At 46.4% G+C, this 15,490-nt stretch overlaps 3 pseudogenes; 2 read left to right on the top strand and 1 right to left on the bottom strand.

Moving 5' to 3' along the window:
* Positions 1-1,087, top strand: LOC125534128 (annotated as a pseudogene).
* A 563-nt stretch (positions 1,088-1,650) lies between these two features.
* LOC125537913 lies at positions 1,651-3,384 on the bottom strand (annotated as a pseudogene).
* Positions 3,385-13,205: 9,821 nt separating this feature from the next.
* Positions 13,206-14,320, top strand: LOC125534129 (annotated as a pseudogene).
* Positions 14,321-15,490: the final 1,170 nt, after the last annotated feature.

The following is a 15,490-nucleotide window of genomic DNA, read 5'->3' on the forward strand; positions in this document are numbered from 1 at the left end:
ATGGCCAACAATTCCACCTCTGAAGTTAGCCATGGCCAGCTACCCAAGACATGGTCCACATGCTTGACGGAGAGTGTCACTGCGGTGCATGATTTTGAGGTGGCCAATTCCCGCTTGCTGGATGGCATCGGCGTCGGCAAACACGTTCGCTCAAGCAACTTCAGCGTGGGTGGCTTCGAATGGTTTATGAATTTCTTCCCAGATGGGAGAATGGCAGATTACGCTGGCTATGCATCAGTCTTTCTGGACCGTGACATCCAACAGAATGACACGCATAATGTCAGGACTAAGTTCACCTTAAACATGCTAGAGAAAGACAGCGAGGCACAATTAACTAAATGTGATGAGATAGATCATGTCTTTTCATCAGCAAAGTCATATTGGGGCTACTTCAGATTCGTTGCGAAAGCGAAACTGAAATCATCGTCGCAAGCCAACAATGGCTCCTTGATTATACGCTGTGTTCTCACCCTGATAAAAGAACCTCGCACCAAGGTTAAGAGGAACACTGTTGTCGTTCCGCAGCCAAATCTGCAAGACCAGCTCTGCCAAATGTGGAAGGATGGACAGGGAGCAGATGTGATATTCAGTGTTGGTGGCCAATTGTTCGAAGCTCACAGATGCTTATTGGCTGCACGGTCTCTTGTTTTCAAGGCGGAGCTCTTTGGTCCCATGAAGGGGAAGGAAACACAGTGTATCAAAATTGATGACATTGCCCCTGAAATCTTTGAGGCGCTTCTTCACTTCATATACACAGATTCCCTGCTAGTCAATGAGCACCACAGAGAAGGGTGAAATTGCAAAACTGCAGCATCTGCTAGTTGCCTCGAGTCGATATGGATTGGATAGGTTAAATGGGATGTGTGAAAGTAAACTGTCTGAGTGCATTGACGTGGAGACTGTTGCAACAACATTGGTTTTAGCAGAGCAACACCATTGCAAGGATCTCAAAGAAGCATGTGTTGAGTTTATGGCTCCACGGAATGTTCTACAAGTTGTTATGGCAACCCATGGTTTCAAGCATTTGGTAGCAAGCTGTCCTTTGGTCATGAAGGAGTTACTGGACATGGTGTCCCGTGGTGGCTAGTTCTGTTAAGAGGTAAAGGCATCATATGTGCAACTAATTATGCAGATCACTAGATTTCAATCCATGTTCAGTTAACAATGTTTTCAGCTTGTACGTGTTACCATGATATTGTGATGATTTGTGTTTGCATTTTGATGTTATTTTTAGGTTTTTACCGTATCAGTGTGGTTACTACTTCATGGCGTAATAACTCCTAGTATTTGACGGCAAGATAACTTGTCTCAGGTCTCTTTTTCTCTAGAAATCTTGGCTCATTCATGGCATTCCTCTCTGGTACTATTTGACAACAACGAAGCTTGTTTCTATTGCCTAGCTAGGTGTGTGGTAGGTAGGTTTGAAGTACGGTATCTGGTAGTGCTCCTTCGTCCTGTCGTCGTTTGGTTCTAGTTGTGAACTTTTTTTATCTCTCTTAATATTAGACATGCAATCCTCCTTCATGATTCCAAAAAAGTAAATAGAGTATCAACCAAACGCACAAATGCACAAAACAAGAAGCTTTTCCTGATAAAAGGCTTGCACAAACAGAAGTTAATGAATATATTCACTTGACCAAGCTATCTTGTTCACAACTTGGTCTTGAACGGCACATAGTTTTTGAGGGATCGGGTGATTCACGCCCACGGTCGCCGCGAAACACACGAAGCTCAGGCCCTGTAGCGCCACCCACTTCCAGGAGGACCTTTTCACTTTGCTTTGCCGGATGTGCATCGCCACAGCCCACAGGGAAGTATATGGTGAGCGGCCAGAACCCGAGCACGCCGAGGAGGCCAAGGATGTCGGATGTCGTTGAAGAAGAGCAGCAAGATGGCGAGGACCGTGCTCACGTCGACGAACGCCATCCTCCAAACCAGCCTGGATATACTGAAGCCGAACCTGCCGACGCCGAAGGGATGGTACTGGCGGACGGCGAAGTCCGTGTCTGGCCACCGCGCCGCGGTCCAGCTCTCCATGGCAGCGTAGATGGGCTGGCAGTAAACTTGGTAGGTACATACCGGTGAGGTGCACGACGATGCAGACATTGGCTTAGTCGATGAGCCAGAAGGGCTCGTAGAAGCCGAACCTGGTGACATGTTGCCCGGCCGGCACCATGTCGCCGAAGGTGGCGTAGCCAAGGCAGCTGCAGAGCATGTAGAAGGCCATGAGGTTCGCCTTCCTCACCACCTTGTTCTCGGCCTGACGCGCCTTCACCTTGTCCTGGATTTCTGTAAGGACCATGGAGTTATGAGTAGGCGAATGCGATGTTGCCGAGCGCTTGCCGAGCACTTGCAGTGTTAGCCATATCTTCTGGGCCGAACTTGCAACGTCTACTCCAATTACGGTGCCAACCATGGTCATCTTGCCAGTAGGACCTGATATGGTCTGCGCCAAGGAGAGGCCAACGCCTAATCGCCTATAGTTGAGTAGGAAAAGGACATGACCGCGACAAGGATTGACAGCCATGCTATCTCGCTCGTGGAGGTTGGGGAGCTGGGAGAAGACCACCGCAGTCGGTGGAGTGGCCGCCCTTGTGGAAGCAGTTGGCCTTGTACAGAGCCATGGTGCTGGTGGACGCTGTGATGGTGGACCCAATTGCGGTTCTGACGAGGTTGACGTACCGACAGAGGCCGCAGAACCACCACACTTGCCCGCTGACTAGGTAGGACTCGACGGCTTCCATGTTGGTGTCATTCCTCTTCCCAGGGACTGTGTTGCCGCTGCGGTAGCAGTCTCCGTCCATACCGTTCCCGTTTCCTTAGGCTTGCCTTCGTCGTGGACGAGGAACCGTCGCCGATGATCCGCAAGCGGTGCTCCGCCGGCAGTCCTCCAATCTTGATATCTACGTTTGCCAGGGCCGCAACCCTAGAGAGGTTGACAGAGCTCTTTTTGTTGAACATGTTAGACTTAAACAATGTGGAGTTAGTGTGAAATTTTCCCCCTGGTCTGAGGATATTAACTCTGAGGGGCTTCTGGAAGTTGCATGGGTCAGAATTGGTAAGATCCCACCTAACAAAAGATCTGATAAAGTTGTAGCTTATGTGGGGGGATTGGTTGGGATCACCCTGGAAGTGGATATGTCGACCATTAATCGCCCTTCTTCTGTCAGAGCAAAAATAGGATGCAGATCTGTATCCCACTTGCCTGTCACTGCGGAAGGAGTGCTTGGGGGACGCTTCTATAAATTCACCTATGAAATTGAAGAGGTTCTTGTTAAAAACCCTGTTGATGAGGAGCCTGTGGATCCTGTTGCTGATGACAAAACCAATCCTGAGTACACTCCTAAAAGGAAACGTACTGATCAGGAGAAAAGGAGAGCCCATCTGATAAGCATCGATCTAGCAAAAATGATTACTCTTATCATGGGGGCAAGGCCTGTCGCCTGCTGCCTAGTGATAATGCAGAAATTGAGGAGGAGGCCTCATCTGATAGTGGGGTAGACACTTCCTTGCTTATTGAAACAATGCAGAAGGAGATTGATGATTGTGCTAGAGAGGAGAAGCTGAACTCCTCCAAGTGGATCGTGCCCATTGAAACTACTAACTTTGTGACAGATTCACAAGATGTTCAGGTGACTGGCGATGCTTGTAATGTTGATAGCTTAAATTTTGTAGCCGATGTTACTAACTTTGATTAGATTGTGGAGGTGGTGGGTGAAACAGATCCAGGCATGAAAACTTCATGTGACTATGTGGTACAACTCCCATTCCCGGATCATCTTGAGGAGTTTGTCCTCACACCTCCTCTTGCAACCGAAGCCGCACTCAGGTTCAGCAAGCGTAACGCATCCGGAATGCAGGACAAGATGGAAGACAGGGCGGTGAAGCTGGCTTGCAAAAAAGACCCTAAAGGTACTTCCAAACCTGCTTGTAAAAATTCTTTTGATGTCTTGTCAAATTATGAGCTAGTGAGTAGAGCTAGTAAAATGGGGGTGGACATACCTGATGACTCGTTCACTTCTGTGGATGTTATCAGAGAGTTAGAAATTGTTAGAGGTGAGCTAGTTAACAAGAGCAAAACTGAATCCATTGCTCAGGGAATAGATGAAGATATTGTGATAATTGATGGGTTGGGCAAAAGTAACCCTGTGGATCTAGAATGGCTTGATCAAGAAGAACACGTCCTTGAAAAGATCTCTTCCAGTAAATCCAAGAAGAATAATAGAAAGAAAGTAGGTATTAAAACTTCTAGACCTGTGACTAGACGTCAAAAAAGTTATGCCCTGAAGACAGATATGATTTGTAACCCTACAATGCCTCCTGGTAGGGCTACTCGTTCCAATTTCCATAAGAAACGTGCCAAATGAGAGGCCTCATTTGGAACTGTCGAGGGGTGGGCAAGAAAGGGATGGCCACCTGCCTCTCAGACATGATTAGTGACCATTCCCTTGATTTCCTGGGCCTACAAGAAACTATGAAGAAAAACTTCTCCCCTAAGTGCTTGAGGAGAATTGACCCCTTTGGATCCTTCCATTGGAACTGGATTCCTTCTGTTGGGAAATCTGGTGGCATCCTATATGTGGTTGAGGTGTGACAAGCTAGATATCATCTCCTGTGTTAAGGGGAAACATATGCTACAATTAGTGTTGCTGGACAGACCGGAGAAGTTGAAGTGGGGTTTGATAGTAGTTTATGGTCCAGCTCATGAAGAATTGAAAGGGGATTTTTTGGTCGAACTAGCTGCCACTTGTATTGGGATGCAAGTGCCCTGTATTGTTGGGGGCGATTTTAATATCCTGAGACATTCTGGTGAAAAAACAAGAAACTTAACAATCATAAATCTTCGGATCTATTTAATTCTATCATCAATACCTTAGCTCTTCGTGAGATCCACATTAATGGGGGTAAGTATACCTGGACGAACCAACATGCCCACCCCACTTTGGAAAAACTGGATCGTATCCTCATGTCTGAAGATTGAGAAGACATGTTTCCGCTTGTCTCTGTTCGAAAACTAGTTCATGAGATATCTGATCACAATCCTTTGCTTATTTCCAAAGGAGAGGAGGGGAGAGATGCTCCCAAACCAAGGGAGTTTCGTTTTGATCTTTCCTGAATTAAAGACGATAGTTTCCTGCCGCTAGTCAGTCAGATCTGGACTAGAAAAGTTAAATCTTCCGATCCCATAGACATCCTGAATATCAAACTGAAAAGATTCAAAACCTTTTTCAAAGGGTGGGGCTCCGATAGATATGGTCATAATAAGAAGAGGAAGGAGGACCTTAGAATGGAGTTATCCATGCTCGAAGAGCTCGAAGAAGATGGACCACTTCCTCCTGAGCTCTACAGTAGGAAGATGGATGCCAACTTCGAGTTGCACGAGTTACTTGTCAATGAAGAGATCTTTTGGCTGCAACGGTCACATGAGCGTTGGCTCCTTAAAGGGGATTTAAACACAGATTACTATCATAAGATTGCTAATGGCCGCAAGCGTAAAAACACCATCCATTCTCTTAAGGCGGGGGATGATGTTACCATAGAGGGCACTGATAACCTGATTGCCCATGCCACTAATTTTTACAAAGATCTATTTGGCCCAGCTCCTAGTAATCTGTTCCGTCTTAACCCTGAGACGTGGACTGATGATGAGAAACTTTCTACGGAGGATAATGTGGATCTTTGTCAAGAATTTACAGAACAAGAAGTTAAGACTGCTTTGTTTGACATGGCCCCAAACAAAGCCCCCGGACCTGATAATATTCCTGTTGAATTTTATCAGGTCTGTTGGGATATAGTTAAGGACGATATTATGGCCCTTCTCGACCATTTCCATCAAGGTAAGCTTGATGTAAAACGTTTCAATTATGGGATTATTACCCTTTTGCCTAAAGTGTCTAGTGCTGAGAGAATTCAGCAATTTAGGCCAATTTGTTTGCTCCGTTGCCCCTATAAGCTCATAACTAAAGTGCTCGACCGTAGGGTTGCAGTATACGCTGATAAACTAATCAGCCTCACCCAGAATGCTTTTGTGAAAGGGAGGAACATCATGGATGGTGTGCTCTCACTCCATGAGATTCTCAACTATACACATGTCAAGAAAAAAGTGGGAATTGTCCTTAAGCTTGACTTCGAAAAATCCTATAACAAAGTAAACCGGGATTTCCTTCTTGAATGTCATAAAATGCGTGGCTTCAATGAAACCTGGTGTGGATGGATTAAACAAATCCTATACGAGGGGACAATTAGCATCAAGTTGAATAACTGTACGGGCCCATATTTTCAAAGTGCTAAAGGGGTCCGCCAAGGCGACCCCCACTCTCCTTTTCTGTTCAACTTGGCTGTGGAATGCCTCACCAAAATGATCAAAAACACCCAGAATAATAAGTTGATCACAGGTTTGGCATCTGACCTCATTTTTGAGGGGGTGGCTGTTCTGCAGTACGCAGACGATACCATCATTTGCTTGGAGGATGATATCGAAGGCAGTTAACTTGAAGTTGCTGTTATATTTGTTCGAAATGATGTCTGGGTTAAAAGTTAACTTCCAGAAAAGTGAAATTCTCACCGTGGTGTGTGTGTGTGTGGGGGGGGGGGGGAGGGGGGGGGGATGAAGATATCGTGAAAAAGTATGCGGAGTCGTTTAACTGTGAGATAGGCAGCTTTCCCATTAAAATGGGCAACCAGTGAAAATCTGAAAATTACATCATGGGCCATCAGATTGTGAAGAAACGGCATGGATTGGAGGTGGGATTATAACAATCAACTTAAACACATATTAAGAGATAACCCCCTTCTTTTATTCTGCTATAGGTTAGTAATCCTAAAATCCCCCCGCACCAAATCTCCCCGTCTGCTCCACCGCGCAACGGCGGCCGTCCAGCACGTAACCTTCCAGGCCGCCGGCGGTGCTGCCCCAGCATGCGCCCACGCGACATCAACCCAGCGGCCACGCTATCATGCTGCCCCGATGCGACGGCCAGCTGGCGGCGGACGGGCGCCGTCGGCGTTGCTCGACCGGATGGCGACCTGGCGGCCTGGGCCCTACCCCGATGCGAGGACAACCCGACGGCATCCACGCTGCTTGATGCGAGGACGACCCGATGCAAGGGCGACCAAGCGGCCTCGGTCTCCACTGAATGTTGGAAGGCCCTGTATATTACTGAATGTGCTGAAGCAGAGTACTGCTTGATCCCTGAATGTTGCTGATGCACTACATCTGGGCATGTATACCTGAAGCAGAGTACGTGCTGATGCTTGCTCCAAGATATGCTAGCACTATGCCTGAAGTAGTACCTGAAGCAATGTACATGCTGATGCTTGCTCCACTGAATGTTGCTGATGCACTACATAGTATGTATGAACGGTGGTGGCACTACATCTGTAGCTCATGTGTATGTAACTGAATGTACATGGTTTCCCCTGCCCTCTTCCAATATATTCACATGCATCTCTTATAATTTCCGATGTAATCCATTGATGTATGATACTTATTACTGAATGTGAATTTGCCTCTGTTTGATCCGGTGTTCTGAATTGAATGTAGCTCTCATCAGAGGGTAGGGCGCCCGAGGATGTCCGCAGCGTTCGCACTACAGAGGAGCAGAGGCGACGACGCTGCCCAGGGGTAAAGACGAGGATATCCTGACGGAGGAGTGGAACTGCGCAGGTGGCGCGCACACCTGCCGCACCAGCCAGCGTGGTGAAGTACAACGGCATGGTGCTACCAGTGCCTCCGAGCTGCTGCACCACGATGACGGAGGAGGTTGTGACCTGCACGGTTGCCACGATGACAGTGGGCGTGACCTGCATGGTTGCCGCGTCCATCACAGTGGCGTCCGGATGCGTCGGCCTTGCGCGGCAACACCGTGGACGTGGGCTACCCCTGTGCCTCACTTTTTCAGTTGTCTGAAGAAATGTTCAGGACAACTTCTGTTCTCTGAAGAATTGTACAAATGCTGAAGCTTGTGCACTGAGATTTATTGTTCTGTTAGTTCTGCAGCTATTCAACTCCCCTGTAGTTTTTCCATGGTGATTGTAAACTGAGCTCATGTTTCGCAATACATGTATCTAGATAAAGAAAGATTCAGATTGGCTGAGTCGTGGAATCGTTGCAAAAAATCTTTGTGTGCAAGTCTAAAAAAAGACTGAATGCACAACTTCGAAATTCTTGCATAGTTTCAGTTTGCTAAGTTCGAACAAAGTCAATAAATTAACATCTTTGTAAACATTTGCATGGTTTCAGCTTGATCAAATATTGGCACAATGCCCATTCAGAAAATCGCGAACACATGAACTTGTAGTCCCAAATATGCAACTAGACATGTCTCACTACAGATAAAGCAAACTCAGTAGCATGTAACAAAAGGAAGTTTTTTTTTTTTGAGAGGAAAAGGAAGTTCGAAATAAGCAACTAGCCATGTCTCTCAATGAACAACAAACAACTTTGAAGCTCTGAAATAGGATAATACTGAAGCTTTGAATTCCATCTTGTACTACACCAAAATAAAAAGCAGCCGGTTGCCTCGAATCAAATAAAATAAGCTGCACATAAACATGAGCATAACAGTTAGAATGGACATTTGAATAATGAAATAGTAGTCATTTTGTGTGTATGGCAATTACCTTTATGGTTCTTGGTTCTTGTTAGGGCACATATGACTATCTTGGAAGCCAACCTGCTTACACGCCTTGCACATGCGAGGCTTTTTGGGTCCTGCTTAGTGCTTACACGCCTTACATACCTTTCTTATTTTGCTTCCCACCTCCATCCTTATTTTGCTTCCCTTCTCCACCCTTGTCTAAGTGCCCCTTAATTCTTTTGCATCTTCCCTTTGTGTGGACATCAGTTGGTGGATGGATTTCAACTTCACTAGGCATAGTACAACCAATGTATGCCTCGAATTCATCTTGTCTACTAGAGTTATTGGCAGCAACCCTTTCAGATAAATTGTTACGGCTTTCCTCTGTATACTGGTTGATCTATGGCTTTCTCTTGCCTTGTGTTTTTTTTAAAGAATTGCTATGCTTGACAATAACAATGAAACTAATAGGCATGGAGCAGCCAAAGCATTCTTTTGACCGGCTGCACACTGCTCATGGTAGACAAAGCATGTGCGTCTTCTGTAGCATGCTCACATTTTAACAAAAATTAGTTAGTTAATTAGTGACAACCAATTTGCTACTCATCATTCATATGCTGGTAGTAAACTATGGTCCCTACAATTCTAGGTTAATGCTCCATCTGCTGGCTTACCTGTACATCACTACGAAAAGGCAAAGGCATGTCCCGCGACAGAATTGCGGAGGGCAGCGGAGACGAAGACGAGTTGTCTGAAGGGCCAGTCACGGCTGCCGGAGGGTGAGCCACGATCAACCCAGGCGGGAGGGGCGTCATGGCAAGAGACACAGCCAGCGGAGGGAGTGTCGCGCTTGGCGAAGGGAGGAGAGTCGCGACGGGCGGAGGGCCGGTCGCGGCCGGCTGAGGGCAGGCGCTAGGCGCCGGGCAAGGGTTTATCACGGCGGCGCTCAAGACGATGGAAACGATCTGATCTCAGCAGCACGAGGAGTCAAGTTCCTATTCAACTGGTGGTGAATACAGAGAGGGGGTTATTTGCTAAATTGTGTTTAAGTGGATTACTAGCATTCCCACGTTTGATCCAGGACGTCCACCATGGATCCAACAGTGCATGATAGGAATTTTCAGATTTTCATTGAACAGTCATTTTCACCGAATACTTCGCCTACTTGGGCATGCCTGTGAGCTATACAAACCTGAAAAACTCTGATTGGGAGTTCATTGTGAGCAAGTACCTAAGAAGATTCGAGGCCCGGATAGGTAATGCGGCCTCGATGGGTGGGAGACATACCCTGTTAGATTCTGTGGTTACACAAATCTCTCTGTATCATATGTCGACGTGGCTTATGAATAAAACTTTTATTGAGAGATAGGATAAACACAGAAGGAGATTCTTCTGGCAAGGATGTAATAAAAAAAAGAGATACTACCTTGTGAGGTGGAGTAGAATTTGTAGATCCAAGGATAAAGGAGGTTTGGGTATTAAGGACCTGCGGAAACAAAACATTAGCCTGATGGTCAAATGGTGGTGGAAACTTGAAACACAAAAAGGGCTCTGGTAGGATATTGTCCGGGCTAGATACCTTCGCAACAAAACTGTTGCGGATGTTACTGCCAGATTCTCTGACTCACCTTGCTGGAAATCACTGCTCAAAGTAAAAAATGTATATATGTTGGGCAGAAAAATAGAAACAAAAATAAGGGACATCACTAGGCTGTGGAAAGACTCGATTAATGGGTCTCTTGCTCTTCAGGAACAGTTCCCTCAGTTGTTTGATATCTGCAATTTTCCGAATTGTACTGTGAACAAGTTGGCTGGCAACAATGCCAGCTTTTTCTTTAGACGCAGGCTTACCCCTGATCTGCTTAAGCAGTGGAAAGCGTTGCGATCTACCATCAATAACATCCCTCTTGCTAAAAGTGGAGATGGTGGCAAAGTCTCCTGGGGACTTAACCAGAACGACAAGTTTTCTACCAAATCTGTGTACAAACTGTTGGAAAAACCCCTCCCTGGGTGTAACTATAAGTGGATATGGAAAGCAAAAATTCCTCTCAAGATCAAAATCTTTTTATGGCAGTTATCTCAAGACGCAGTACTCACAAGACAAGTGATGAGGGAAAAAAGTGGCCAGGGAATCCTCGTTGCTCTTTCTGCAGGGAGGTAGAAACCTCTAACCACTTTTTTTCACTTGCCCCGTTGCTAGGGTGGTTTGCAGGGCCGGCCCTGGGGGTATGGCGGCGGGGCGACGGCCCAGGGCCCAGGTGAGGAGGGGGGCCCATGACAAAGTATATATCTATATTATAGCCCAGCAAAAAATAGGTAAAAAAATACAAAAGAACTCGAGAAAATAAATAAGATGGGCTAGGCCCATCAGATAGCTAGCAAGCCATCGCTGATCGATTAACGAACGCGAAGTCACGAAGTGACACCGTGACTCACGCCAGTTGGCAGACAGACGACTGCTCGTTTTCCTTTTCCTTCGTAGGTTAGGTTCGTCAGGCGCCGTGACGCCCGTCGGCCTCCTCGCTCCGTCGCTCGGCGCTTTGCCGTGTCATCCTCGCCTCGCCTGCCGCTGGCCCGCTGCCCGCTGGAGCTGCACGCGCGGCATGCCGCACGACAGTCCAGCAACCCAGCGGCCCGGCCATCCGGCATCCGGCAAGGTGGCACCGCGGCAATACGTATACAAGTATACATCCGACTGGCGACTACAAGTCTTGAAGTCAGCAACGCGGCCATTCCCAATCCCTAAAGTACGTTTGAATGTTTCCATCCATGTTTCTCAGTTCCTGTCCATCCCCCAAACCCTAATTTGACAATTTCAATACTTTATTTATTCTTTATTTAGTATTTAATTACGTATTCAACTATACATCCATGATCCATCCTCCAATTTCAGTATGCATGAAGTTTTAAATTTTCTAATTCAATCAATCATTTTTTTGTCATTCTATGTACATGTCTAGGGTTCCAATCATCCGATGTATAAATTCCTAATTCTTTGTATCCTCTTTTGATCTTTTCTTCATGATTTTAGGACATTAGCCTGCCATGTTACCTAAGAAGAAGCAATTGTCAGGTGCTGAAACAAGAAGAAAAAAGAAAGAAAGTGATCCGAAAATTCTACCATTGAAGGATTCTTTGAATAAGTTCTTTACATCTTCAAGCAATGTTGATGTCATTGAAGAACAGGGGCAAGAAACTACTCCCGAAGAAACCTTTTTTGAAGCACTAAAGTATTATTGTTGTCGATGGAGTCAGTCTAATTTGGTTCTTATTTGAGGTAATTAATCATGTCATGTTAGTTTCATTTTGTGATTTTTTAGTATTATTGTTGTTGATGGAATCAGTTCGAATTTGGTTATTATTGTTCTTGATGAAGTCATTTGAATTATTATAGTCAAATTTTAAATTAAAGATGTGTGACTAAAAGTTACTTTTAATAAATCATATATATAACACACACATACATATATATGGTCTTAGGACTTAGACATAGGGGCCCATGTTGTCGAGTTCGCCTAGGGCCTCCCAAAACATAGGGCCGGCCCTGGTGGTTTGGAGATCTATTGAGGTGGTGCTGGGCACTGATATGTGCCCTAACAACTATTGGCAATATTTTGTCTGGTGCAGTAAATTTCTTCGTGGCAAAGAAACCTTTTATATTGTGGGCTTAGCTGCTACTTGTTGGGCCATCTGGTTGGCGCGTAATCGAGCCACCTTTGAGAAAAAACAGATTAAGACTCCTTTTGAGATTGTTTTCTCTCTCTGTTCGTTTCTTTTGTACTAGACAGGTTTGCAGAAAGGAGAGGCGGCTGGAGAGCTTTGCGCAGGTGCAGAGATGATCAGGAATGACACGCTGCAGCTGATGAACCTATGTGACCTTGTCAAGCAAACGATCCAGACATGAAGACCAAGATGCGGCCTCGGCGTGGTGGAAAACTGGAGCTGGAGGCGATCCTCTCTGTCCTATCTCATCGTCTGATGCTTTTGTCTAGTCTTGCCAGTTCGGGCGATCCGATGTGTGGTTTGCTCTGTTTGGTCGTTCTTTGGTTGGCTGTAATAGACTTGATGTTAGTGTTACCAGGTTTTCGCCCCATGACATCCGTTTCGATGGCGGGCGGATGTGGTGGGTTTCCTGATAATGCTTGAACTCACTCAACCCTCTTTCCCTTCTCCTGTTATCTTGAACTGGTTTGTATTTCCGTTTTTAGTAATGGAAAAGGGGTAAAGCCTGGTTTAAAAAAAAATCTCGCGCACTTCAACTGGTCTGGAGGAGAACAGCGATGCGCGCGCCGGGCAGCATCTTATAACACAGCAGGTTTATTTACTCCGTTGGGTCTTCAGTCCATCGAATTGCCTGAACCGACTCAGATCGGATGACTATATGTACCCGGCCAGGTCTCATCTCTACTCTGAAGACCCCTCGTTGGGCTCCGGTCTTTGCATCAGGTTTTCTTGCATCAACAAACAACTGAGCCATACCGGACTCTGCATCATAACCGGAGAGAGAGACAGAAGTCGTTAAGGAAACCAGAAGGTAAGGTCCATCGTCGATAAAGGGATCAGCTGGGACAGGCGCACGTACGTACCCCCATCAACCATCGTCGCTTCTCTCTAGCTATCTTTGCCATGGCCACGGCCAACAACTCCCCGGCCGTCGTTAATAACCATGGCCACATCCTACCCGCGACGTCGTCCAGATCCTCCACGGAGAGCTTCACCGCCGCCCACGATTTCGAGGTGGCCAGTTACCCGCTGCTCGACGGCTTGGGCGTCGGCAAGTACATCAGCTCCTGCGTCTTCAGCGTCGGTGGCTACGACTGGACTATCCAATTCTCCCCAGATGGTTCATCGGTCAACTGTGCCGGTAACACTTCAGCCTTTTTGTATTGTGTCAACCAACAGGAAGGTGTGAGGGCTAAGTTCACCTTGAACATGCTGAAAAAAGAGCGCAAAGTGCTAACAAGACACGGTTCGTTGAACCACACCTTCTCTCCGCCAACTTATGATTTTGGTTATCGTAAATTCGTCGAGAAATCAAGGCTGCTGAAATCATCGTCGTCCAAGGCAAACAATGGCTACTTCATTATACGGTGTGTTCTTACCGTGATAAGAGAACCACGGACCGAGGTCAAGAGGAACATTCTTGTGGTTCCGCAGCCAAACCTGCAAGACCATCTCCATCAGATGTGGAAGGAAGGACAAGGAGCAGATGTGACATTCAGTGTATCTGGCCAGTTGTTCAGCGCCCACAGATACTTGTTAGCTGCACGGTCTCCGGTCTTCAAGGCGGAGCTCTTGGGCCTATGAAGGAGAGCGCGGCAGAGAGCATCAAGATCTACGACGTCGAGCCACCAATCTTCGAGGCGCTTCTTCACTTCATATACACGGATTCCCTCCAAGATGATGGAGACAACAAAGATGAAACTGAAAAAATGCAGCACTTGCTAGTTGCGGCGGATCGATATGGATTGGAGAGGCTAAGAATTATGTGCGAAGACAGGCTGTGTGATAGCATTGAGGTGGAAACAGTTGCGACCATGCTGGTTCTGGCGGAGCAGCACCATTGCGGCGATCTCAAAAAAGCCTGCATTGAGTTCATGACCTCACAAAACAGGCTAGGAAATATCGTGGCAACGGATGGATTCAAGCATCTGATGGCAAGCTGCCCTTTGCTCACGAAGGATATTTTAGACAAGGTGTCCTGTGTCTTGAGTGGAAAGTCTTGTTTGTCTAGAAATTAAATGATCATGTCACCAGTATGTAGTACTCCATCCATTCCATAATGTAGTGCTTCCTCTATCTACGTGCTTTAACTTTGACCGTAAATTTAACTACCAAGACCGATTGCGGCGTGAGCAAAAATTACATCAATGAATTCGTATTCGAAAGAAGTTTTCAATTATATAATTTTTTCTCCCGCCACAGTTGGTCTTGTTGGTTAAATTTAGGGTCAAAGTTGGACCTCGGGAAGCGCGGGCGCACTATATTTTGGAATGGAGGGAGTACTAAGTAGATGATTATACCGATTTTCAGATTTCAATCATTGTGTTCGCTTATCTACATTTCAACTTTAGCTAGAATCATGTTATTGTTCTCCCTTTCTTGGTATATAAGTATAATCACTTCAATATATGACACGTTTGCACGAGCGGAAGGCACCTACCGCTAGGGTTTTCAGTGCCTCCCGCCGGCGCCGGCGCCGGTCTGCCTCGACTTCGCTAGCCTTAGGGCCATGGAGGCGCAGTGGATCTCGGGCCTTGCCGGCGGGAGGGTTCCGTTTTTGGATTTTTTTTAAGTTTTGATAGGGTTTGTCCTACTCAGATGGATGAGATGGTGGCGGCTCTCTGAAGATGAAATAAGGTTCTCCTCGCCTAGCCCCCGTCCCGGCGGTGTTTGTGGCATCATCGGAGGACGTGTGGAGGTCTGTCTCCGGCAGATCTCATGGGATTCGGTCGACGTTTTGCTTTCGATGGATCCACATGGATCTAGTCTTCGTTCGTCTATATTCATGTGTCTACAGGTTGGATCCTTTCAATCTACACTTCTTTTCATCAGCGGCGATTCCTGTTCTGGTGCGCTGATCCTGTAGGGCCTACTTCCCAACTGCCTACTACAACAAGCTTTGCCCGACTCCGTGATGGAGGGGTGATGACGGCGGTGCGCCTTCGGCTTGCTTCAGTGCTTGTAGTCGTTGCTAGGTGGTCTATGGACCTGGATGTAATTTTTATTTCTGATGTTCTTTGTACTACCTTTACAGTTGATGAATAGATCAGGTGTTTTTCTCGCAAAAAAATATATAGTACGACAATACACACCAATATGCTCATGAAGGATATTGGAAAAGTGGTGGCTACACCCAAATTCATTGCTCCCATGATGAACGGTAAAATCAAATTTGAACAGCATCCCTG

This window comes from Triticum urartu, chromosome 2 (assembly GCF_003073215.2).
Source record: "Triticum urartu cultivar G1812 chromosome 2, Tu2.1, whole genome shotgun sequence".
NCBI classification, from domain to species: domain Eukaryota; kingdom Viridiplantae; phylum Streptophyta; class Magnoliopsida; order Poales; family Poaceae; genus Triticum; species Triticum urartu.